We start from the raw sequence: 25,435 nt of genomic DNA on the forward strand, positions 1-25,435 counted from the left end.
GTGATGTGACTTCTGTCAGATGGACATAAGGTTGAGCCCATAAGAAGACTTCGCTTGCCAGTCATGTGATTAGTACGCCCACTGTTAATAATCCATTCTGAAGCAGCTGGTGTCATACCCTACAGTGCAGTTAGGGGGAGAGGTGTCGGGTGGTAGGTGCGACATATGCCAACGGGTGGCTTATCATTGTGGGAGCCAGTAAGACATCGCCGATGCCTGGAAACGGGATAAGGCGAAGACATGCACGCCGGCGGATCTTACCCAGCTTCGGGGCTCTCCGGGGAGATAACACCCCTACTGCTGCTCTGCGGGGTCTCCGCATGATCACTAGATGGACAAGTAGCTACACAATGCTCCTTGAGCTGTTTGGTGGGAGGAGGAAGAAGGGCACGGCTAGCCTGCTTCTTCTCCTTGTGTGGTGTCTAGTACTAGCAGGGGGTCGAACCCTTTGCATGGGTGCCCCGGGGGGTTTATATAGGCCTACCCCCCGGGGGTACAATGGTAATCCGACTGGGCGCGGGGCCCAGCCGTCTGTGACTACGCTCGCCGGCTTCTGCGCCAGCTACTGGGGCCCGCCGACTGGTGGGTCCCGCCGGCTGCCGGCCCCTTGGTCGACAGGCAGGCCCCACTGTCCAGGGCCTGGTCGGCGGCTGGTTACTGTGGCTCCATCTTGGTGACGTGGGCTTCGTCGTGGTAGGCGCGGCTACAGTGCCGCCGCCCGTCGGGCGATCGCTGTAGCCTCACCGCGTCTTGTCCCCTTAATGGGGCGTCTCCTTTGAGGGAGGCGGCAAGCCGGCTGCGGGGAGCCGGCTCTGTCTTGGGCCGACTGGTTGGAGGCGTGGCCGCCTTCGGGTGTCTCTCTGCCCGAAGGGGCCCACCATCTGTGGGCCACGCTGGCGGCCCGTCGTGGGTGACACCAAGGTCAACATGGCAACAGTGCCGCGCCGGACGGGTCATGCCTACTCCGTACGGCGCACTGTGCCAGGCGTGCTCCGGGATTCGGGGGTGGCAGGCTTCACTGTAGCCACGCCCCGTCGCACCGCCGTTAGGTGGGTGCAAACTTTGAGGGTACGGTCTCGACCGCTTTATGGGAGCCGGCTTCTTGGAGTCGGCCTTCTCACGGCCGGCTTCCCGAAGTCGGCCCTCCCGTGGCTTTCTTCATGAGGGCTAAAGTCGGGCCGCCTTCCGAAAGCCGGCCTGGATGGCAGCCAGCAAGGGGAAGGCGGCTCCATGTCTTGGATTCTTGAGAGCCGGACGGGCTCGTAATTTTTTCAGAAGGGCCAGGGGAAGCCGGCTAGGCTACCCATGGCTATTTACTCCGACAGTAGTCCCCGAAGCTGATCGAGCTCCGAGGCGGACAAAGGGACGAGAAGCTTGGTCAGCTTCCCATCCTGAAGAGCTGGCTTTGCGGGGTGTATGCCGACTTCAGAGTGCTCCGCGTCTTGTAGGCGGGAAAGGGGTCGACCTGCGTGCTGACCGCGGGCCCTCCCGCGGCCACGTGGCAGCGAGATCCTACCAGCGCACGCGCGTGACGGGACGCTGCCGCAGGCCCGGGCCCGCCACTCACAGGCCTTGGTCCGAGCGCGGATCTTCCGTGGCCCACATGGACCGCTCGCCTTCCTGCGGCGGTTTTATTTCGCCGTTAAGGCACAATAAGCGCGGGACGTGGGGGAGTGGGCACAATTGATCCCCACGTTTCCCCACGTCGTGCCTCCTCGGCTCCGCCACGCGAGCCTATAAGTAGGGGGAGGAGGGGGAGCGGAAGAGGTTCGCACGCTCTCTCTCGCTCCGCCCCTTCTCGTCCTCGTTTCTCCCTCTCGTTGCCGCCGCAGCCTCCCGTCTCAGCGCCGCCGCGCCTCCACATCGTCTTGCTCCCATGGCGCTGTCGAGCTCGTGGGACGGCTCCAACGTCCATGAGGACCATGTTGAGTTCCTCCGCCAGACTCGGCGCCTGCCCGACGCCAACCTCGTGCGGGTCCGCCTGGCGCCAGAGACGGAGATTTCGCCGGCGCCGGAGGAGGGCGAGCGGGTCGTCTTCCGCTCGCACTTCCTGCGCGGCTTCGGCCTTCCGGCGAGCGGATTTCTGCGCTCCTTCCTCGAGTTCTACAACCTTCAGCTGCATCACCTCACGCCCAATGCGGTGATGCTACTGTCGGCCTTCGTCTCCCTCTGCGAAGGTTTCTTGGGGCTGCTCCCCACGCTGGAGCTCTGGGGGGAGTTCTTCCAGAGCAAACTCGGCACCGTCGTCGCAGGCGTGCCCGCCCCCTGCGGGGCCTTCATCGCCATGAGGAGGGCGGGCGAGAACAACCCGTTCCCGCCCATCCCCCTGATCCAGTCGGTGAAGATCTGGCAGAAATCATACTTCTACGTGAAGAACGTCGCCGAGCAAGGAGACCACGTCAACCTGCCGGCTTACGTAGCCGGCGCGCCGGCTGGGAGGCAGCCTTCATGGAGTTTCCGGTCCCGGTCACTGTCTCAGGCCGGGAACGCCGCCGTCTCCCGGCTTCGGGTGATGATCCAGTCGGAAGGCCTAAGCGGGGCCGACTTGGTGGCCGCCTTCGTGGAGCGCCGGATATCTCCTCTCCAAAGCCGGCCCCACATGATGTGCCAGATGAGCGGCCGCTTCGACCCAAGCCGGCTGAGCACCAGGGAGATGCCTCATGCGGAGGTATCGTATATGGTAAACTATATCTCCAATTGCAAGCTCGCCGAGGACTGGCGATACGGCAAGGCGCCGTATTCTCGCGCCAACCCTCCGCCCGTGGTAAGCTTTCCTTTCTTTCTTCTTTTCGTTGGTAGCCGGCTTTATGATGGCCGGCTTCTGATCAGTCGGTTCTTCTTAGCAGAACCCCCTTCTCCCGCCGACGACCGGGGCAGCGGGGATAGAACGCCAGTATGCCCCCGACCGCACGGCGGACGACGTCGACGACCCGGATTTGGGGGCGGCCGCCATGGAAGACGCCGTCGTGGGGGACGACGCCGAGCCCGGGGGCTCAAGGCTTACCGCCAGCTTCGAGGACTGGTCGGATGATGCTGAAGTCGAAGTCGCCCCGCGTCGCCAGCCGGCGGCCGACCATCAGGGCGCGGGCTCGTCCATCGCGCCGGCTGCCGGCGGTGGTGCACAGAAGCGCCGGGCCGCTTCAGGCCTCTTCGGCAGTCGGCCGAAGAAGTCCAAAGCCTCCACCGCGACGACCAAGCGAGATGAGGCGGCTGTGGAAGCAGCCCGCTTCCGCAAGGCGGTGAAGTAGCCTCAGGCGGTCTCAGCGTAAGTCATCAATTGCCCTGTCGCATGATTTTCATTGTTCTCTTTTGTTCGAAAATTCTTCTTGACCCTATCCCGCTTGTTGGCCAGGGCGCCGCTTTCCCTTGAGCGGGGTCCGGGCGGCTCCGTAGTGGGGCCGGCTGGAGGGTCTTCGAGCTCTCGCCGCGTGGACCCCCGCGCCGACCTCGGGGAGGCCACGGAGTGGAACGCCCGTGAGGCGCGGGAGGAGCGCGAGGCGGCGGAGAAAGCAGCCGCCCAGGCGGCGAGGGAGCAGGCCGACGCGGCAGCCAAGGCCCAGGCGGAGGCGGCGACCGCGGAGACGGAGGCGGAGGGCTCGCGCAACCAGCCTCCGTTGCTCGCCATTCCCCTCCGAGCCGTGGCCCCCGACACCCCATTGCCCTTGGCGGAGGAAATCGTCCAAGACCCGCCGCTGATGGAGAGGGGGGAGGACCCCGTGGCATTCGCGAGGAGAGCGCCGCCAGCAGCGCCAACCGGAGCGGGCCAAGGCGGCCAATCGTCAGCGGCGCCAGAGGGGCCGACCGGGGGTGAGCCGGAGGACAGAGCCGGCCTCGAGGTGCAGCCGGTGACGGGCCGGCGCGCAGGGGGAGGCGCCGCTCCGCCGGAGTTGCGCCGAGTCGCGGGCGCAGGCCAGTCGGCGGAAGATCTGGAGGCGGCCAGCACTGCCACGTCCGAGTGGACTCCCAGCGGGGGGACTGGCGAGCTGAATGTGGCGGCTCAAGGGGTCCGGAGCCGGCTGCAAGCTCAGGCCGCCCTGCTGCAACAGTTCACCCAGGAGTTCCTGTCGACGCGAGCCGCCATCCGGGTGAGTCCTTCATTCTTGGCCGCTTTGCTCTCTTGATTTCTTCCGTGGGGGCGCGTCAGCGCACCCACTGGGTGTAGTCCCCGAGATTCGGGCCGACTGCTGCGCAGTCGGGTCGGATCTTTCTTGACGGCTACCTTATTTTGCTTCTTGTCTGAACTTCCAGGAATATCACAACTCCCGTGCTGCCGCCTTCAACTCCCAGGCTCGGGAGTTGAGCCGGAGGACCGACGACCTGGCCGACAGCCGAAGTAAGTACTCGATCTTGTCTGTCTCCTGTGGGGGCGCGTCAGCGCACCCACTGGGTGTAGTCCCCGAGATTCGGGCCGACTGCTGAGCAGTCGGGTCGGATCTTTCTTGACGACTCTTTCCTTATTGGTTTTTCTTTTTCTCTGTCTTCAGGGGCCAATGCCGACTTGAGGAAGGAGCTCGGCGAAGCGAAGGCCGCCCTTCATACCAAGGATGCCGAGTACGCTGCCTTGGTCCAGGAGCGTGATCGCCTGGCCAAGAAGCTGGCCGACCAGGAGAAGAGCCACAAGGCAGCCCTGCAGAAGGCGCAGGATAGCGAGGCCGCCCTGAAGGCAGAGTTTGAGACCGAGGCGGCGAGCTGGGCTGAGACCCGGCGAGCACTGGATGAAGGCTTCGGCCGGATCGAGGACTTGATCGACGGTAAGCCGCCTTCCTCGCCCCTCTCCTGCCCCTTGCCGCCTGGGTTTTTGGCTTAACTTGTGCTGCTGCTTATTTTTTTTTGTGCAGACTACTTCCCCGGCTACTCCGCCTTCGCCGCCTAAAGCATCGAGGCCCATCGCGAGGCGCGCCGTCAGGCGGGGGCCAACATCGCGCCGAATGCAAACCGGACGCTTGAGGAGCAAGTCTTGGCTGTCCAGGCACGGTTGCAGCCGGCTCATCGGATGCTTCGCCGGCTCCAACGTGCCGGGGCGCAAGTGTTGGCCGCCCTCTGGCCCGGCGAGACGATCCCCCGCACCCCAAGCCGGACTGCCGACTGGCTGGAGGTCGCAGTCGGTCGCTTTGAGGCTTGGAAGGCGTCGGCGGCCCGCCTCGGAGCCGGGCGGGCGTTGGAGTTCGTTCGGGCTTGGTACCCAGGGCTGAGCCTAGACCAGCTGCGCACTTGGCGGATGGAGGCCGATGCGGCGCTGGAGGAGGTGAGGCCGGCTATCGCCCAGCGGGCTTCGATGATCGCCGAGTGCACCGACATCAGCGTTTTTGCACCCAAAATCGATGATGACGGTGTTGCCCAGCCGGAGGAGTGGTTCGGGATGAACCCGGCGGTGGGAGAGGACTCGGCGGAGGAGATCGCCTCCAGCAACGAGGGCGAGGATGACGAAGAGGAGGACGGCGAAGACGTCGAGCCAGCTGGTGGAACAACCGGCCGACCTCAGGACGACTGTGCCTCCAGCAACGAGGCGCGTGGAAGCACGCCCTCTGCGGGAGGCGGTGACCAAGCCGAAGTTCGCCAGCCGGCCGCTCCTTCAGCTGGCACGACCGTCTCCGCCAACCAGCCCGGCTCGTCGGTTGCTCCGCCAGCTTCACCTGCCGTCCTTATTTTTCCTGCTTGTTGTCTTTTGAACAATCTTCATTAAGTTTTCGCAGTTCCACCCACTGGGGGTGTATCCAAACTATGTTGAATGCTGGCCTCTTGGAGGTCTTTTATGTAAATATTGTTATGTGCATGTTTGGTTTCCATTCGCGTATGCTTTTTATCCTTAGGCCTTTTCCTTTGCCGCCTTCCCTCTTTGGGGAGGCAAGTACTCGAGCTTTCTTGGATTGAAGTGAAGTGAATGGAAACCGGCCGGCCGGCTACTCTGGTAGCCAGTCGGCGGTGGGAGAAAAACCGGCTTTTGTTATATTAGTCCGTTAGTCCCTAGCCGTTTTTCGTGTGGGCGCCCGTTCCTGCCTTTAACTCTTGCCAGCCGGACAGCCGGTTCTTCGAACTGCGACTTTTGGCAAGAGAAGGCTTGGGAGCCGGCACACTACTTGTCTGACTGCGGGTAGGACTTCTAATATAACTCCAGTCGGCCAGTCCCCGAGCCGACTAGTCGAACCCGGTGCCGGACGGAACAAGTAAATGAAATGACAAGGTCATAAGCATGATACTTTTCATTCATAGATAAGAGATGGCAGTCCCCGAGCCCTCCTCGGGGGGCCTATTGTCTCGTACTTAATACAAAAGTTAGCGTGATACATACTGCATTTCAACTGTAAAATCTTCGAAGGAGGTTGGCGTTCCATGGTCGTTCCGACTCCTTGCCGGAGTCGTCTCTCTTGCGTGCCTTCGGCTTCTGTGCGTCGATCAGGTAGTAGGAGTCGTTGCCTAGAGCTCTGCTGATGACGAAGGGGCCTTCCCAAGGGGCCGAGAGCTTGTGCTGGCCGGCTGTTCGCTGGATCAGCCGGAGCACAAGATCGCCCTCTTGGAAAGATCTTGGCCTGACCTTCCGGCTGTGGTAGCGGCGCAAACCCTGCTGGTAGATGGCAGACCGGCTGAGGGCTAACAGCCGGCTTTCTTCCAGCAGGTCGACGCCGTCTTCTCGTGCTTCCTTGGCCTCCGCTTCCGTGTACATGGTTACTCGAGGCGAGTCGAACTCGATGTCAGTTGGGATGACCGCCTCGGCACCATACACAAGGAAGAAAGGGGTGAAGCCGGTTGACTTGTTTGGTGTAGTGCGCAGACTCCAGAGGACAGCCGGCAGCTCATCGAGCCAACAGCCGGCTGAACGCTCCAGAGGTACGACCAGTCGGGGCTTGATGCCGGAGAGGATGAGGCCGTTGGCTCGCTCGACCTGGCCGTTTGACTGCGGGTGGGCGACGGATGCTAAGTCCAGCCGGATACCTTGGGCTGCGCAGAAACGTGCCAAGGCTCCTTTGGCAAAATTCGTGCCATTGTCGGTGATGATGCTGTGTGGCACGCCGTACCGAGTTGTTATGTCTGCGATGAACGTCACAGCAGTCGGCCCATTCAGCTTCTTGATCGGCTTTGCCTCAATCCACTTGGTGAATTTGTCCACGGCGACGAGCAAATGCGTCATGCCGCCGCGCGCCGTCTTGAATGGGCCCACCATGTCCAGTCCCCAAACGGCGAAGGGCCAAGTGAGGGGAATGGTCTTGAGTGCCGAAGCCGGCATGTGTTGCTTGGAGCTGAAGAGTTGGCACCCCTTGCAATGTTTAACTAATTCTTTGGCGTCATCCAAAGCAGTCGGCCAGAAGAAACCATGGCGGAAGGCTTTGGCGACAAGTGATCTTGAGGCCGCATGGTGGCCGCATTCTCCTTGGTGAATGTCTCTGAGGATTGCAATGCCCTTCTCTTGCTCGACGCACCGTTGGAGGATTCCAGTGACACTGCACTTGACTAGTTCTCTGTTGACGATTGTGTATGCTCAGACTCGACGTTGGACTTGTCTTGCCTCTGTTTCGTCAGCCGGCAGATCTTGGTTTACTAGGAAGTTGAGGATGGTTAGAGCCCATGACGGAGCCGCGACTTCTCCTACTGCCACCAGGGTGGGCGGGCTGGGTGGTGAAATGCTAGAGTCGACCGCCGGCTGTTGTGCTGGTGCAGTCCCTGGGCCGGCTACCGCAGTCCCCGAGCCGGGTGTGGCAGTCCCTGAGCCGGTTGCCGAAGTCCCCGGGCCGGCTACGGAAGTCTCGGGGTCACCTTCTTGGTTCTTCGAGCCGGACCCGGCCGCATCGGGGTCAGGCGGCACGAAGATGGAGTTGGACTCTGGAGACGGCTTGATAGATGGCTTGAGGAGGCGTTGTAGAGCGACGCCGGTTGGTATTGCTTGCCGAGTAGAGCCTATTCGAGCTAGGGCATCGGCTGGCTCGTTGTCAGCTCGCGGTACATGGAGGAACTCGCATCCTTCAAAGTATTCGCTGAGTTGTTGGACCAGGAAGCGGTAGCTCGCCATATTTGCGTCCTTGGCGTCCCAGTCGCCGGATGACTGCTGGACCACCAGGTCCGAGTCGCCATAACATAGGATCCGGCGAATGCCGAGTTCTTTGGCAAGCCGGAGCCCGTGTATGAGCGCCTCGTACTCGGCCACGTTGTTGGAGGCGGCAAAGTGGATCTGTAGCGTGTATCTGAGCTTGTCGCCTTTGGGAGAGGTAAGGACGACGCCGGCTCCCAAGCCGGTGCGCATCTTGGACCCGTCGAAGTGCATGCGCCAATGGGTGGAGTCGGGAGCCGGCGGCAGGTACTGGGTCTCGGCCCAGTCGACGAGGAAGTCGGCCAGTGCTTGGGACTTGATGGCGGTGCGGGGCTGGTAGAAGATCGTGTAAGGGGCCAGCTCGATGGCCCATTTCGCCACCCGGCCGGATGCGTCCCGGCTGCCTATGATCTCGGCCAGCGGGGCGGTGCATACGACCGTGACGGGATGCTCTTGAAAGTAGGGCTTCAGCTTCTTGGCGGTGAAGTACACGCCGTAACACATCTTCTGGTAGTGCGGGTAGTTCTGCTTTGAGGCGGACAGCACCTCGCTCAAATAATACACCGGCCTCTGGACCGGCTGGGCTCGGCCTTCTTCTGGGCGTTGGACTACGATGACGGTGCTGACCACCCGGCTGGTTGCGGCGATGTAGAGGAGCATGGGCTCTTTCTCAGTCGGCGCCGCCAGAACGGGCGGCGTGGCCAGCATCTTCTTCAGCTCGTGAAAAGCTTGGTCGGCCTGGTCGTTCCACTCGAAGTGAGTGCTCTTCTTCATGAGGCGGTAGAGGGGGAGAGCTTTCTCTCCGAGCCGGCTGATGAAGCGGTTCAAGGAGGCCAAGCACCCGGTGAACTTTTGAATGTCTCGAAGCTTGGTGGGGATCGCCATTCTCTTGATGGCCTTGATCTTCACCGGGTTGCATTCGATGCCGCGTTCGGAGACCAGGAAGCCTAGGAGCTGGCCGGCTGGCACTCCGAACACGCATTTCTCGGGGTTGAGCTTGATTTGGAACCGGCGTAGGTTCTCAAACGTTTCCTTGAGGTCTCCCATCAAGGTGTCGCGCTTCTCCGTCTTCACCATGATGTCGTACACGTAAACGTGAGCGTTTCTGCCAAGCTGCTTGAGGAGGCACTTCTGCATGCAACGCTGAAAAGTGGCACCGTCATTTCTCAAGCCGAATGTCAGTCAGGTAGCAGAAGGCTCCAAATGGCGTGATGAAGGCGGTCTTCAGGCGGTCGTCCGGATCCAGCTTTATCTGGTGATATCCTGAGTAAGCATCCAAGAAGCTCAACAGCTCGCATCCGGCTGTGGAGTCTATCACTTGGTCAATCCTTGGCAGGGCAAAGGGATCTTTGGGGCAGGCCTTGTTGAGGCTTGTGTAGTCTATGCACATGCGCCACTTGTTGTTCTTCTTTAGCACGAGGACCGGGTTGGCGAGCCACTCTGGAAAGAAAACTTCCATAATAAAGCCGGCTGCCAGAAGCCGGGCTATCTCCTCCCCTACAATCCTGCGTTTCTCCTTCGACAGTCGGCGAAGGGGTTGTTTGACTGGCTTTGCGTCTTCTCGGACGTGTAGTTTGTGCTCGGCGAATTTCCTCGGAACACCCGGCATGTCCTTGGGGGACCATGCAAAGATGTCCCGATTCTCACGGAGGAAATCGGCGAGCTCGCCTTCCTATTTGCTGTTCAGGTTTGCCCCGATGACGGCAAACCTCTCTGGATGCTCGGGGTCAAGAGGTATCTTCTTCGTCTCCTTGGCCGGCTGGAAAGATCCTTGAGCATCATGCTCCTTGGGGTCGGGGGACACGGCCGACTGCTTGCCGGCTATGGCCACGACTCGGTCCAACATCTTCTTTTCTTCGGCAATCACAAGGGACTCGGCCAGCCGGCTGCTGGCTGCTGCGCACTCAGAGGACTTCTTGTAATCGCCGGCTACGGTGATGACGCCTTTGGTGCTTGGTATCTTCATCTTGAGGTATGCATAGTGGGGAACTGCCATGAATTTGGCCAAGGCAGGTCGGCCAAGCAATGCATGGTAAGGGCTCTCCAGGTCCACCACTTCAAACCAGATCGCTTCCCGGCGGAAATGCTCCTTGTCCCCAAAAAGTACATCAATCTTGATCTTGCCAATGGGGGCGCAGGACAGGCCGGGTACGATGCCATGAAACACTGTCCGAGTAGGCATGAGCTGCTTCATCTTGACGTTTAGCTTCTCCAGGGTGTCACGGTACAGGATGTTGATGCTGCTCCCGCCGTCTATCAACACACGGGAGAAGCGGGCAGCGCGTCTGTCCGTCGCGAGGGTGGCTTCCAGGACCAACGCATAAGAGCCGGGAGACGGCATCACCTCTGGATGGTCAGCTCGGCTCCAGCTGATGGGCTTTTCTGACCAATGCATGTGTCTAGCGGGGTTGGCAGCGACCACGCTGACTTCCTGGTGCTCTCGGTGTTTGCTGCGCCGGTCTTCGGGCTGGCTTGTAAAGACGATGTAGGTTGCTTGCTCGTCGGGGAATTCGTCGTGCACGGCTCCGACTGCGGGCCGAGCGGCCGGAGGCGGCGGGGCCGGAGGCGGCGGGCCGGCAGGCGGAGGCAGCGCGAGCCCCTCGCCTTTGGAGATTCTGGTGAGCCAATGGCACTTCCGGGTAGTGTGGTTGGACGGCTTCGCGCCGTTGTGGAACTTGCAGGGGGCGTCGAGAGTTTGCTCGTAGGAAAAGGCCGGCTACCAAGCCGGCCTGCCGCCCTTGGGCTTCTTGGGCGCGGGTCGCCCTTCAGGCGGCACGTCTTCAACTGTGGCCACCTGCCGACTGGCGGGAGGCGGTGCGGGGCCCTTGCGCTTGTGGTCATTCGAGTGAGGGCGTCGGCTGGAATCCCCAGCCGGCTTCTTGGGCGCCGGGTTAAGTACTTTCCCGGACGCGTCTACCAGAAGCTCGGTCTTCATCAAGGAATCGGCGGTGGCGTACTTGTCGGCTATGTCCAGAAGCTCGTCGAGGATAGTCGGCTCGTCGCAGAGGAGCTTGTGCTTGAGGAGGGTGCCTTCTCGGCATCCGGCTGTGAAGTATTCTATGGCTTGCACCTCGTGCACCCCTTCGCAAGAGTTGCGGAGCTCGGCCCAACGCGTGAGGTAGTCGCGAGTGGACTCGGCGGGACCTTGTACGCACAAGGAGAGCTGTCTGGGCTTGGAAGCCCGCTTGTAGGTGCTGGTGAAGTTGCAGATGAAGGCTTCTATGAAGTCCAGCCAGCTGTTGCTGCTGCGTGGTTTGAGGTTGTTGAGCCAGGTTCGCGCTGTGCCTTGCAGCATGAGGGGCACGTACTTCACGGCAACGCGCCGGTTGCCATTGGCTATGCTAACCGCAGTGGAGTAGTCGATCAACCAATCTTCCGGCTTCACGGAGCCGTTGTACTTGGGCGTGTCTCTTGGGAGTGAGAACCCTTTGGGGAAAGGCTCGTTGCATATGCGGGGGCCGAAACAAGGTGGGCCGACATCGTCTTCTTCTTCCAATGCCAGGGATCGCGCCAGGCGGTCGATCTGTTGGCGGGCGTCGTTCTCGCCGACTCCTTCGCGGCGACCTAGCCGGCCGCTTAGAGTCGGGTGCGCCACTGGTGGCGGGGTGGGATATCTCTCTCCACGGGGTGGAGGCGGAGGCGGGTTGCCCCGCCATTCCATGGCTCAGGGATGGCCGTCCGCGTCTCGCTCGATGGAGATTCGGGTTTGGCTTCGGCTGGCAGTCGGCTCTTTCTTGCGCCGCGCGCGGTCTGTGCCCGCAGTCGGCGTCCGAGACGTCGCGCCGAGATCAGCTTTCCGCGCGGGCGTCGGCTTCATGTCGCTGCGCGGCTGCGTCAATCAGTTGCTGGATGCGTCGGGTCATGTGGGGGAGGTCTTCGGCCTCCAAGCCATCCAACTCGTCTACAGCCGCCTGGGCGGCACGCAAGTTCTCGAGCGGAGTGGCATATACCGGGCAGTTGACTCCCAGCGTGTCGGTGATGACGGCGCCGCGTTGCTTGACAAGGCCGGCCCGGCTTGGCCCGCCCGGGCCGGCATGCCGAAGGCGGCACGGTCAGCTTCGCGCTGGTAGGCCTCAGTGAGGCGTCTTATGGAAGCCAGCCTCCGGCCCTCTGCGAGGAGGGCGAGGCGGCGTGCCTCCAGTGCTTCGTCGTCGGCATTAGCCGGGAGGGGGGTGGACAAGTCCTGGGCCGCCGCGTGCGGGGCGTCGTGGGCGCTCTCGTTGGCCGGGCTGCCGTGGCCGACAACCATCACTTCGGTGGTGACAGCATCGCAGCCACCGGCTCGGGGAAGCGGGTCATTGTAGATCGTGACGTTGGTGGGGAAGGTGTCGAACGAGGCCGTGTCGGAGTCGACAGGCATCGGGTCGGTGGAGCCAACCGACTCCAGGTCCACAGCGGGCTCGCTGGAGACATGAAGCTGGCCGAGAAGGTTGGCGAGGTGGTCGGTGCCCGCATCGGAGGCGAGATCGTCGGAGATGAGGGTTTCGTCGAGGAGATCGGCGGGGCTGCTCGCCGCGCAGACGCTGGTGACGCCTTGCAGCGCGTCGTGGCAAGCTCCATCGGGCGTGCCGGGCTGGCTACGCTCGCGGGGGAGGAAGAAGGTTCCCATCCAGAACAGGTCTCCGGACGACGGTGCACCTGGCCCCACGGTGGGCGCCAAATGTCGGGTGGTAGGTGCGACATATGCCAACGGGTGGCTTATCATTGTGGAAGCCAGTAAGACATCGCCGGTGCCTAGAAACGGGATAAGGCGAAGACATGCACGCCGGCGGATCTTACCCAGCTTCGGGGCTCTCCGGGGAGATAACACCCCTACTGCTGCTCTGCGGGGTCTCCGCATGATCACTAGATGGACAAGTAGCTACACAATGCTCCTTGAGCTGTTTGGTGGGAGGAGGAAGAAGGGCACGGCTAGCCTGCTTCTTCTCCTTGTGTGGTGTCTAGGACTAGCAGGGGGTCGAACCCTTTGCATGGGTGCCCCGGGGGGTTTATATAGGCCTACCCCCCGGGGGTACAATGGTAATCCGACTGGGCGCGGGGCCCAGCCGTCTGTGACTGCGCTCGCCGGCTTCTGCGCCGGCTGCTGGGGCCCGCCGACTGGCGGGTCCAGCCGGCTGCCGGCCCCTTGGTCAACAGGCAGGCCCCACTGTCCAGGGCCTAGTCGGCGGCTGGTTATTGTTGCTCTATCTTGGTGACGTGGGCTTCGTCATGGTAGGCGCGGCTACAGTGCCGCTGCCCGTCGGGCGATCGTTGTAGCCTCACCGCGTCTTGTCTCCTTAATGGGGCGTCTCCTTCGAGGGAGGCGGCAAGCCGGCTGCGGGGAGCCGGCTCTGTCTTGGGCCGACTGGGGGGAGGCGTGACCGCCTTCGGGTGTCTCTCTGCCCGAAGGGACCCACCATCTGTGGGCCATGCTGGCGGCCCGTCGTGGGTGACACCAAGGTCAGCATGGCAACAGTGCCGCGCCGGACGGGTCATGCCTACTCCGTACGGCGCACTGTGCCAGGCGTGCTCCGGGATTCGGGGGTGGCAGGCTCCACTGTAGTCACGCCCCATCACATCGCCGTTAGGTGAATGCAAACTTTGAGGGTACGGTCTCGACCGCTTTATGGGAGCCGGCTTCTTGGAGTCGGCCTTCTCGCGGCCGGCTTCTTGAAGTCGGCCCTCCCATGGCTTTCTTCATGAGGGCTAAAGTTGGACCGCCTTCCGAAAGCCGGCCTGGGTGGCAGCCAGCAAGGGGAAGGCGGCTCCATGTCTTGGATTCTTGAGAGCCGGACGGGCTCGTAATTTTTTTAGAAGGGCCAGGGGAAGCCGGCTAGGCTACCCATGGCTATTTACTCCGACAATAGGCTTCACTAAGAGAATTGTGAAGCATAAACATTTGACGAGCAAGTGGATTATGAAAGCTTAGATCAAGGTTAGGACTGATAGGGCAAGTAGCAAGCGACTCAGGAACAAAATACATAATAAGACCATTTGGGCTTTTGATCTTGCGCCCTACAAGATGTTTAAGGTCCCCAGCAATAGCTTCAGACGATTTTGGTTTTTGGTTGGAGACCTTTCCCTGCAAAAGTGAGTTAAGCTTTCTTAGCCACCCACATCTTCAAGGGTGGCTTCGAAGCAATGAGTCTAAGTGCAGCATCTGAGAACTTTGGCTTTGGAGCCCTAGCAAAAAGTCTTGCAGGTGGACAATAGTACTCATAAGAATAAGCAGAGTAGTTCTTGGTCTTATGAACATCGCGGTTTGATGAAATGCGCTCATATTCATAGGCCTGAGTAAGGTTTCCCTGCAAAACATTTGCGTTAGTGCGACTCAGGTGAGTCCTCTATCTGTATGAAGCCTTTGGACCGTATGAAGCCTGTGGTCTGGGGTTTGTCTTCTTCATGTGTGGTGTCATGACCACATTCACAGGAAGATTCTCCAAACATATTTTCGGCACCCAGACTTTCTTCATAGGCGGCCCATTCCTACAGTTAGTACCAATATACCTGGCAAACACTTCACCATTCTGATTCTTAAACAGTTTATAGTTTGCATCAAAGGATTCATCAATAACAATGGGTTTAGCACAAGTGAAGCCAGATAGGGTGGATGGATCCGCTGAAGGTTCCTTTGCAGCAACCCATGTGGTTTTGGGGTACTGCTCAGGTTTCCAGTAAGAGCCATCAGCATTCATTTTCCTTTCGAACCCAACACCCTCTTTCCTAGGGTTTCGGTTCAGGATCTGCCTTTTGAGGACATCACATAGTGTCTGATGCCCTTTGAGACTTTTGAACATCCCTGTTTCAAGCAATGTCTTCAACCTAACATTCCCATCAGCAATAGCAGTGGCATCCTTAGCAGAGGGGTTAATTACAACATCAGCAGTTGAAGATATTGCAACAGTAGCAGCAGTAGAACATTCAGCAACAGAAGTAGCGTTATCATGCTCAATGCATTTAAGACATGGTGGTTCAAATCCTTCCTGAGCGGAACTGATCTGTTTGGCGCGAGGTGACTCATTTTCCTTTTGAAGATCTTCATGAGCCGCTCTCAATTTCTCAAGATCTTGCTTCCTTTGAAGATAATCATAGGAAAGCTTTTCATGAGTTGTTGAGAGCGTTTCATGACGACTTTCAAGTTCCTCATACTTAACATGAAGATTTTTTATGTCTTCAATTAAGGACTGAGATCGAGTCATTTCAGCGTCTAACAGGTCATCGCTTTTGTCTAATAGTTTTTGAAGATGTTCCATAGCTTTCTGTTATTTAGTTGCAATTTTAGCAAGTGTTTTGTAGCTGGGTTTGGAACCACAATCAGAGTCATCTTCACTTGATGTTTGATAGTGAGTGGCGCGTGAGTTTACCTTGGCACCGCGTGCCATGAAGCAGTAGGTGGGAGTGGAGTTGTCCTTGTCATTAGCATCGGCATTGGTGACGGAGTCATTGTATTCAGTGTTGAAGATGGACTTGGCAACGTAGGCTGTAGCCAGACTTGCAACGCCAGAATCGGACTCCTCCTCAGACTCCACCTCTGCCTCCTCAGAAGCAGACTCCTCCTCTGAATCCATTTCCTTGCCGACAAACGCGCAGGCCTTGCCAGATGAGCTCTTCTTGTGTGATGAAGACTTTGAGGAAGACTTGGAAGAAGACTTTGAGTATTTCTTCTTCTTGTCGTCAGAATCATACTCCTTGCTCTTCTTCTTGTTGTTGTTCTCATTGTCCCACTGCGGACAATCAGAGATGTAGTGACCAGGTTTCTTGCACTTGTGGCATGTTCTCTTATTGTAGTCATGAGCAGAAGCTTCATCATTTCTTGAGCTGGATCGTGAAGACTTTCTGAAGTCTTTCTTCTTGGTGAATTTCTGGAACTTCTTCACAAGCATAGCAAGCTCCCTTCCGATGTCTTCAGGATCATCAGAACTGCAGTCAGATTCTTCATCAGATGAGGAAACAGCTTTTGCCTTCAAGGCGCGAGTTCGCCCATAGTTGGGACCGTAGATGTCTCTTTTCTCAGAAAGCTGAAACTCATGTGTGGTGAGCCTTTCAAGTATGTCAGACGGATCGAGTGTCTTGAAGTCAGGACGTTCTTGAATCATTAGGGCTAGGGTGTCAAACGAGGTGTCAAGTGATCTCAGGAGTGTCTTGACGATTTCATGCTTGGTGATCTCAGTAGCGCCGAGAGCTCGAAGCTCATTTGTGATGTCAGTGAGGCGGTCAAACGTGAGCTGGACATTCTCATTGTCGTTTCTCCTGAAGCGGTTGAAGAGGTTGCGAAGGACACTGATTCTTTGATCTCTCTGGGTTGAGACGCCTTCGTTGACCTTGGAGAGCCAATCCCAGACTTGCTTGGATGTTTCCAGAGCACTCACACGGCCATACTGTCCTTTGGTTAGATGACCACAGATGATGTTCTTGGCAGTGGAATCCAGTTGAACGAACTTCTTGACATCAGCAGCGGTGACACCTTCACCAGCCTTGGGAATGCCATTCTTGACGACATACCAGAGGTCGACATCAATGGCTTCAAGATGCATGCACATCTTATTCTTCCAGTAGGGATATTCAGTTCCATCAAAGACGGGGCACGCAGCGGAGACTTTAATTACCCCTGCAGTCGACATAGCTAAAACTCCAGGTGGTTAAACCGAATCACACAGAACAAGGGAGTACCTTGCTCTGATACCAATTGAAGGTGCTAGTGATCGACTAGAGGGGGGTGAATAGGCGATTTTTATGAAAGTCTTCAAAACATGGAAGTTTCGAAGACAAACGATAGAAATAAACCTATTACCATGCAGCGGAAGGTAGACTACACTAAGCAAGCCATAGTCAAGTATTCATTGAAGTGAAAGCACAATGACTAATAGCAGCTAGGCAGTATAGATCAGGTAGGAAGATAGTGTGAAGCCAATCAGAACAATCAGTTACTCAGTGAAGACAAAAGATAATGCAATCATACAATGACTTCACCAGGGCTAACAGTAAGTAAAGGAATGGGAAGGACGAAACCAGTGACTCGTTGAAGACAATGATATGTTGGACCAGTTCTAGTTGCTGTGACAATTGTACGTCTGGTTAGGGAGGCTGAGATTCAACTCAGAAGACCGCGTCTTCACCTTATTCCCCTTTGAGCCAAGGACACGCAGTCCTCGCCCAATCACTCTGGTAAGTCTTCAAGGTAGACTCCCGAACCTTCACAGACTTCGTTCATCGGTGATCCACAATGACTCTTGGATGCTCAGAACGCGACGCCTGACCGGCTGGAGGATTCATAGTCCTCAAGTGTAATAAGTCTTCAGATCACACAGACAGGAAGACTTCAGTGATGCCTAACACTCTTTGGCTCTGGGTGGTTAGGGCTTTATCCTCGCAAGGCATTCTCTCTCAAAGGCTTCGAGTTGGGTTGCTCTCAAACGAAAAAAGCCGTACACTAACTATGAGCAGCCAACCGTTTATGGTTGTAGGGGGTGGGCTATTTATAGCCACTAGGCAACCCGACCTGATTTGTCCGAAATGACCCTGGGTCACTAAGGAACTGACACGTGCTCCAACGGTCAGATTTCAAACACACACGGCAACTTTACTTGGGCTACAAGCAAAGCTGACTCATCCAGCTCTGGATAAGATTTGCTCTTATTGTCTTCGCTCGAAGACATATGATTTTGGTTGAGCATCACTTCAGTCACTATGACTTTGTTCACTTGGACCCCACTTAACAGTACGGTGGTTCCTATGACTCAACAAAGAAGAAAAGGAGACAACGAAACAACTAAGTCTTCGCGCCCCATAGTCTTCACGCAATGTCTTCTCTTGTCATAGTCTTCAATGTGAATATATTCACATACCACCATTGTCTTCAATGTCTTCATACATTTTTAGGGGTCATCTCCGGTAGATAAACCGAATCAATGAGGGACTACTACCTGTGTTATCCTGTAATTCTCACAAACACATTAGTCCCTCAACCAGGTTTGTCGTCAATACTCCAAAACCAACTAGGGGTGGCACTAGATGCACTTACACCTTCTCTCTTGTATGAAAACTAATTTCAGATGAATCTCCTTGCTCAAAGGATCATAGGATCTCACGATAATACTGGGCTCTGCATTGCTCTTGTCAGTACCTCTTTCCCTTTGTCAGCATACTTACACTCATTGTTGTTTGATTATGTAGCATCACTGTAAATGTTCACTTCTTTATCCTTCCTTTGTTTGAAATTATAAGATCTATATTTACTCTTGGATAAATGTAGAATTAACACAATGGTTATGAAGTTTTGGATTGCTCATGTAAGTACCTGTTGTCATGTACTCCCTCTGTATCGAATCAATTGTTGATCAATTGGATGTATTTAGAACTTAATAGTGCTAGATACATCCATTTGAGCGACAACTAATAACGGATGGTGGTGGTATTACTGTACATGCATCGCGAGATAGTTGATTGTCTAGCATTACTCTGCATCTTATCTGCCCTGCCCTCCACTTTCTCCAAATTATCATATCTACATTTACTCTTACCAAAATGTTGAATAAAGCCAATGCCACTGCACACGTTGATGTCTGCATTCCTCTTGTCAGTACATTTTGCCTTGTAATGCTGTACTTAATTAATTGCTATTTGATTATGTATCGTCAGTCTGCACCTGAGCTTCATTATCCTCTATTTCGTCCAATATTATTTGATCTATATTTACTCTTTGCAAAATGTAGAATAATGGCAATGCTTATAAAGAATTTTCTTTGGGGAATTTGTTGTATTATCTTTCCATCAACATGGAGAAGGGATTTGTCCAGCCCGTGTTAACATGTAATGTAAGTTCATCCTTCTCAAGCCTTCAAACTTTGTTCTAGTATAGATTTGGATAGGCATCATTTCCTCCACTGTTGTTTACATCTGATTGGATGTTTGCGACAACTACCAGCTTTAAATTGTAGTTGTAAAAACATGTTCCTTATGCAGAACATATCCATTTATTTGCTTATATAATTGTGAAACCTATTACGTGTCTCCTTGTTTCTCTTTCAGAGTCGTATCTCTTATGTTAGGCAGAACTTCAGGAAAGATAGTGAGCCAAACCATCTTGAGGACAGCGAGATGACCCCAAGGTCCTGTCTTGATGAAGACAGTGAGTTGAAGCTACTCACCAGCAGGCGTGAGACAACCTCTGTGCAGTCGCTGCCTCAATCAGTTCGACTTCTTCAGTCTCAACATAAAGCGAAAAGACTTGAAGGCAAAGATGTAATGAAGATGTCCAAGGACTGCCATGCGCACTATGGTGCCATACAGCTAGGGATGAAGCATCTATCGTTGACACAACTGAGGTCTCATCAGCTTGTTCGGCTGCTTGCAGGGACCAAGCTTGCCAGGTCTATTGCCTTCTGAAGTGCTCTCAGTTTTGTATATTCTTTTGTCGGCGCGTTTATATGCACTGGTGGCAACCTTTGATGCCCAGTGTATGTAATCCACAGTCATGTTTCGCTTTATTATCACCGGGAAGCGAACTTTGATTCCTAATATGCCGTAATTTCTTTGTTGTATAGTCTAGGTTTATTCTTTGGTCGGTATGCTGTAATTTAGGCCGGAAGGTTTAGTGGATCTCAGTGTTGTCGGTCTTCAGGCCGGCTCGTTACTCATATGGGCCAAAACATGGGCCTATAATCATCTTGGGCCATTAGCAGGTCTAAACCTATAGTAGTTTCCCGCCTTTAACAGGCCATGGGCTACATATTTACTGTAGTGACACTGGGCTTCCTACGGGCCATAAAAACAATGGGCCTTCTACGGTCCATAGAAACAATGGGCCTTCTACGGGCCGTAGAAACAATGGGCCTTCTACGGGCCGTATCATCAATGGGCCTTCGACGGGCCGTATGATCGATTGGCCAAACATGGGCCAAAAACAGACCGCATTATGGACGTAAACGGGCTAGAGTTGGAGTCGTCTATTCATGGGCCGACCATAATGGGCCGTCGTTAATAGGTCGTATTTGATGATGCTATGAAAACGGCCCAATGTATTAACGGGCCACAAACAGGCCGACTGTAACCACGGGCTGAATTTGGCCCACAAGAAGAAAATGGCAGTAACGGGCCGTAAGTAACCGAATGCTGGAAATGAGCCCAAGAATAAATGGGCCCTGAGAAGGCCGAAAGATAACATGGGCTGCAAACAGTCCAATGGATTAATGGGTCGTTAATGGGTATAAAGTGATACACTGTTCGTTACGGGCCAGTTTCACCACGGGCCGTTAATGGGCCAAGAGTTACAAAGGGCCTCATCTGGGCTGAAAGACGGCATGGGCCATACATGGGCCGGAGCTTAAAATGGGCTGGAATCATATTGGACGGCCCAGATGACACTACTGGGCCTAATTCGGATAGGTCGTAACGGGCCCTGGGTTAGCGGGCTGTAAATGGGCTATATGTGAACAGGCCGTTAACAGGCTTTCCATGGGCCGGCCCGCCATCTTTTGACCAAGTCAAACGGGCCAGCCTTTTCATAGGAATGGGCCTCTGTTGGGCCGTGCCACATGTCGACATGTCATAGGCGCCTTTTGTCCAATGAGTGGATGACATCTGTCCCAACGATGAGCCGACACGTGTTTCCTCCAGCCAATGATGATTTTACACGTGGAAAATCCCCATTGGTGGGGGCTGTTAGCGGGTTATCGGATCCAAAACTGGACCCGATAGCTTAACGGTGTTCCGTTACGGTGGATGCCACGTGTCGGTCACCCTTGAGAAAGCACTTCTGTGACGCGCGATTTATCGTCAGGGAAGTGGACACTTCCATGATGATAATTTTGGTAATGTCATGGAACACTTCTACGACAGCACAGGTATGACTATCTTGATTCTGTCATAAAATTGTCATGGATGTACATGCATGACAAAAAATGCGACCTACTGTGACAAACATGTATCATCACGGAAGTGTATTTTTTTGTAGTGCCTCCACCGCGCGCTACTCCACTGGCTACTGTTCAACCAGCCCTCTCCACAGGCTCATGTTCAACCACCCCTCCACGGGCTACTATTCATCCAGCCCTCCACCATCTACTGTTCATCCAGCCCTCCACCATCTACTATTCATCCAGCCCTCCACGGGGTGGTCCTGTTCATCCAGCCCTTCATGGGGTCCTGTTCATCCATCCCCAACCGGCTCGATCGATCGGGGTCCTGTTCATCCACCCTCGTGGGAACTGTTCATCCAAACCCCCCAGCAACGCTCATTGTTCATCCAGAGGCAGCATCGATCGGCTTCAGTTAGCAGCAGTAGCGAAGGAATCGCTCGATCGGGTTCAAGTAACAGCCATCGATCGATCGCTCGGGTTCAGTAACGCGTAGCCTACAGTGCAATCGCTCGGGTTCAGTAGGCAAATGCCTCCCTCGGGTTCAGTTAGAGCCCAACGCCTCACACACACGCGCGTGCGTGTATGAGAGAAACGCGCATCGCTCGGCCCCCGACCACCCACCATAACCGGGAACACCCTGATATTTTCCTAGCCCTCGCTTCTACCACGGTTTTTTTCATCATGGACGGCCCAAAGAATGTCATGCAGCTGCGTCTCTGGCCCGCCCAGGACGAAAAGCCCATTTTTTGTCATGATTTTTTGTCATAGAAGTAGGAGCCCACCACATCTATGATGATACCGGGTTTTGTCACAATTATCGTCATAGAAGTGTCATAAGTATGACAGAAAAAAATTTCGTTCGGCCCAAAATGTCACGGATGTGTCTTTTTTGTAGTGATATGATGTAACTCTTTTTGCGGTGTGTTTGTTGGGATCCGATGAACTTTGAGTTTATGATCAGATCTATCTTTTTATATCCATGAAAGTATTTGAGTTTCTTTGATCTCTTTTATACATGATCTCTTATAGCCTCGTATTTCTTCTCCGATATTTGGGTTTTGTTTGGCCAACTTGATCTATTTATCTTAAAATGGGAAGAGGTGCTTTGTAGTGGGTTCGATCTTACGGTGCTTGATCTCAGTGACAGAAAGGGAACCCACACATATGTATCGTTGCTACTAAGGATAAAACGATGGGGTCTATCTCTACATAGATAGATCTTGTCTACATCATGTCATCGTTCTTATTGCATTACTCCATTTCTCCATGAACTTAATACACTAGAAGCATGCTGGATAGAGGTCGATGTGTGGAGTAATAGTAGTAGATGCAGGCAGGAGTCGGTCTACTAATCTTGGACGTGATGCGTATATAATGATCATTGCCGGGATATCTTCATGAGTATTTGAAGTTCTATCAATTTCCCAACGGTAATTTGTCCACCCACCGCTTTCCTATTTTTCTCGAGAGAAGCCACTAGTGAAACCTACGGCCCTCGGGTCTCTTTCTCATATTATTTGCCTTTGCGATCTACTTTTATTTGCTTTTATATTCAGATCTATTAATCCAAAAACCCAAAAATACTTTGCTGCAATTTATTATTATTTATTCGTTTGGCGTTTGATCTATCAATCTACTACAAATTTACCTCACGTTCGTTTGCCTATCTTGAGGCGCCGTACCCCGGAAGGCATTGACAACCCCTTTAACACGTCAGGTTGCGAGAAGTTGTTATTTGTGTGCAGGTGTTGTTTATGTTGTGTTGCTTGGTTCTCCTACTAGTTCGATAACCTTGGTTTCATATCTGAGGGAAATACCTACTACCGCTGTGCTGCATCATCCCTTCCTCTTTGTGGAAATACCGACCTAGCTTCAAGCGACATCACATATATCAAGTGAATCAACACGATACCCCATTGTCACCACGAGTATTCAATTGCAAGACATATATCAAATGTTCTCAAATCCATAAAAGTATTCAATCCGATAACAACGAAATCTCAAATGGAAAAACTCAATTCATCACAACAAGATAGAGAGGGGAAAACACCATATGATCCGACTATATTAACAAAGCCCGCGATACATCAAGATCGTGACATCTCAAGAACACGAGAGAGAGAGAGAGAGAGAGAGAGAGAGAGATTAAACACATAGCTACTGATACAAACCCCCAGCCCCGAGGATGGACTACTCCCTCCTCATCGTGGTGGTCGCCGGGATGGTGAAGATGGCCACCGGAGATGATTCCCCACCTCCGACAGGGTGCCGGAAAGGGTCTAGATTGGTTTTCGGTGGCTACAGAGCCTTGCGGCAGTGGAACTTCTGATCTAGGTTAACCCCGAGGGTTTTTGGAATATTTGGGAATTTATAGGGCAAAGAGGGGGTGCGGGAGGCCACCAAGGTGGGCACAACCAACCTGGGCGCGCCTGGGCCCCCAGGCGCGCCCTGGTGGGTTGTGCCCCCCTCGGGGCACCCCTAGGTGCTTCTCTAGCCCATCCTGGGTGTTCAGGTCCATAAAAATCTCCAAAAAGTTTCACGGTGTTTGGACTCCATTTCATATTGATTTCCTGCGTTGTACAAAACAAGCAAAAACCAGCAACTAGCACTAGGCATTGGGTCAATAGGTTAGTCCCTAAAAATGATACAAAGTTGCTATAAAATGATTGTAAAACATCCAAAAATGATAATATAACAGCATGAATACTTCATAAATTATAGATACGTTGGAGACCTATCAGGCGACGCAACTGGGATGGAGACGAAGGGGGCCCGGAGAAAGGAGAAGGAATCGTGCGTGAGAAGGAAGGCGCGGGAAGGCGAAGGCGAACAAGGAAGGCGATGGTGGCCTCGTGCCGCACGCGGGAAGGCTTTATATCAGCCTGGGCGGATGGCGAGGCGTTGTGGGAGAAGTGTCGGCGTCCTTCACTTCATCGTGCACCACAAGTCGCGGGTCCCGGGGCTACTGTCGGGCCCGTGCGGCCTAGGGTACCTAGGCCCGTCTGCCTTCGGCTCAGGACGCAGCGCATGTCAAGAGCCCGAGTGGCCCACCAGCAAGCGTCACGAGCAAGACTCCTCGCGAGGCCCTTGCCTCATGAGGCCCCCTCGACAGGCGCCCCGAGCGGACTAGGCGGCTTGACCAAGAGCCTCGTGAGGCGGTGATACGTCCATTTTGCATCATGCTTTTATATGGATATTTATTGCATTATTGGTTGTTATTACACATTATATCACAATACTTATACCTATTCTCTCTTATTTTACAAGGTTTACATGAAGAGGGAGAATGCCGGCAGCTGGGATTCTGGGCTGGAAAAGGAGCAAATATTAGAGACCTATTCTGCACAGCTCCAAAAGTCCTGAAACTTCATGGAAGTTATTTCCAGAATATATAAAAAATACTGAGTGCAAGAAGTACTACAGGGGGGCCACCCACCAGCCACGAGGGTGGGGGGCGCGCCCCCTGCCTCGTGGGCCCCCTGGTGGCCCTCCGATGCCCATCTTCTGCTATATGGAGTCTTTCGTCGAGGAAAAAAAATCATAAGTAAGCTTTCATGACAAGACTCCGCCGCCACGAGGCGGAACCTTGGCGGAACCAATCTAGGGCTCTGGCGGAGCTGTTCTGCCGGGGAAACTTCCCTCCGGGAGGGGGAAATCATCACTAACGATCCTCTCATCGGGAGGGGGTCAATCTCCATCAACATCTTCACCAGCACCATCTCATCTCAAACCCTAGTTCATCTCTTGTATCCAATCTTTGTATCCAAACCTCCGATTGGTACGTATAGGTTTCTAGTAGTGTTAATTACTCCTTGTAGTTGATGCTAGTTGGTTTACTTGGTGGAAGATCATATGTTCAGATCCATTATGCATATTAATACCCCTCTGATTATGAACATGAATATGCTTTGTGAGTAGTTACGTTTGTTCCTGAGGACATGGGAGTGATACGTCTCCAACGTATCTATAATTTTTGATTGCTCCATGCTATATTATCTACTGTTTTAGACATTATTGGTCTTTATTTTCCACTTTTATATTATTTTTGGGACTAACCTATTAACCGGAGACCCAGCCCAAAATTGCTGGTTTTGCCTGTTTTAGGGTTTCAAAGAAAAGGAATATCAAACGGAGTCCAAACGGAATGAAACCTTCGGAAACGTGATTTTCTCATCAGGTAAGATCCAGGAGACTTGGACCCTCCGTCAAGAAAGCCACGAGGTGGTCACGAGGGTGGAGGACGCCCCCCTAGGGTGCGCCCCCTACCTCGTGGGCCCCTCGAAGCTCCACCGACTTACTTCTTCCTCCTATACATATCCACGTACCCCCAAACGATCGGGGACGGAGCCAAAAACCTAATTCCACCGCCGCAACTTTCTGTATCCACGAGATCCCATCTTGGGGCCTGTTCCGGAGCTCCACCAGAGGAGGCATCGATCACAGAGGGCTTCTACATCATCATCCAAGCCCTCCGATGAAGTGTGAGTAGTTTACTTCAGACCTACGGGTCCATAGCTAGTAGCTAGATGGCTTCTTCTCTCTTTTTGAATCTCAACACAATGTTCTCCCCCTCTCTCGT

This window comes from Triticum aestivum, chromosome 3A (assembly GCF_018294505.1).
Source record: "Triticum aestivum cultivar Chinese Spring chromosome 3A, IWGSC CS RefSeq v2.1, whole genome shotgun sequence".
In the NCBI taxonomy this organism is placed as follows: domain Eukaryota; kingdom Viridiplantae; phylum Streptophyta; class Magnoliopsida; order Poales; family Poaceae; genus Triticum; species Triticum aestivum.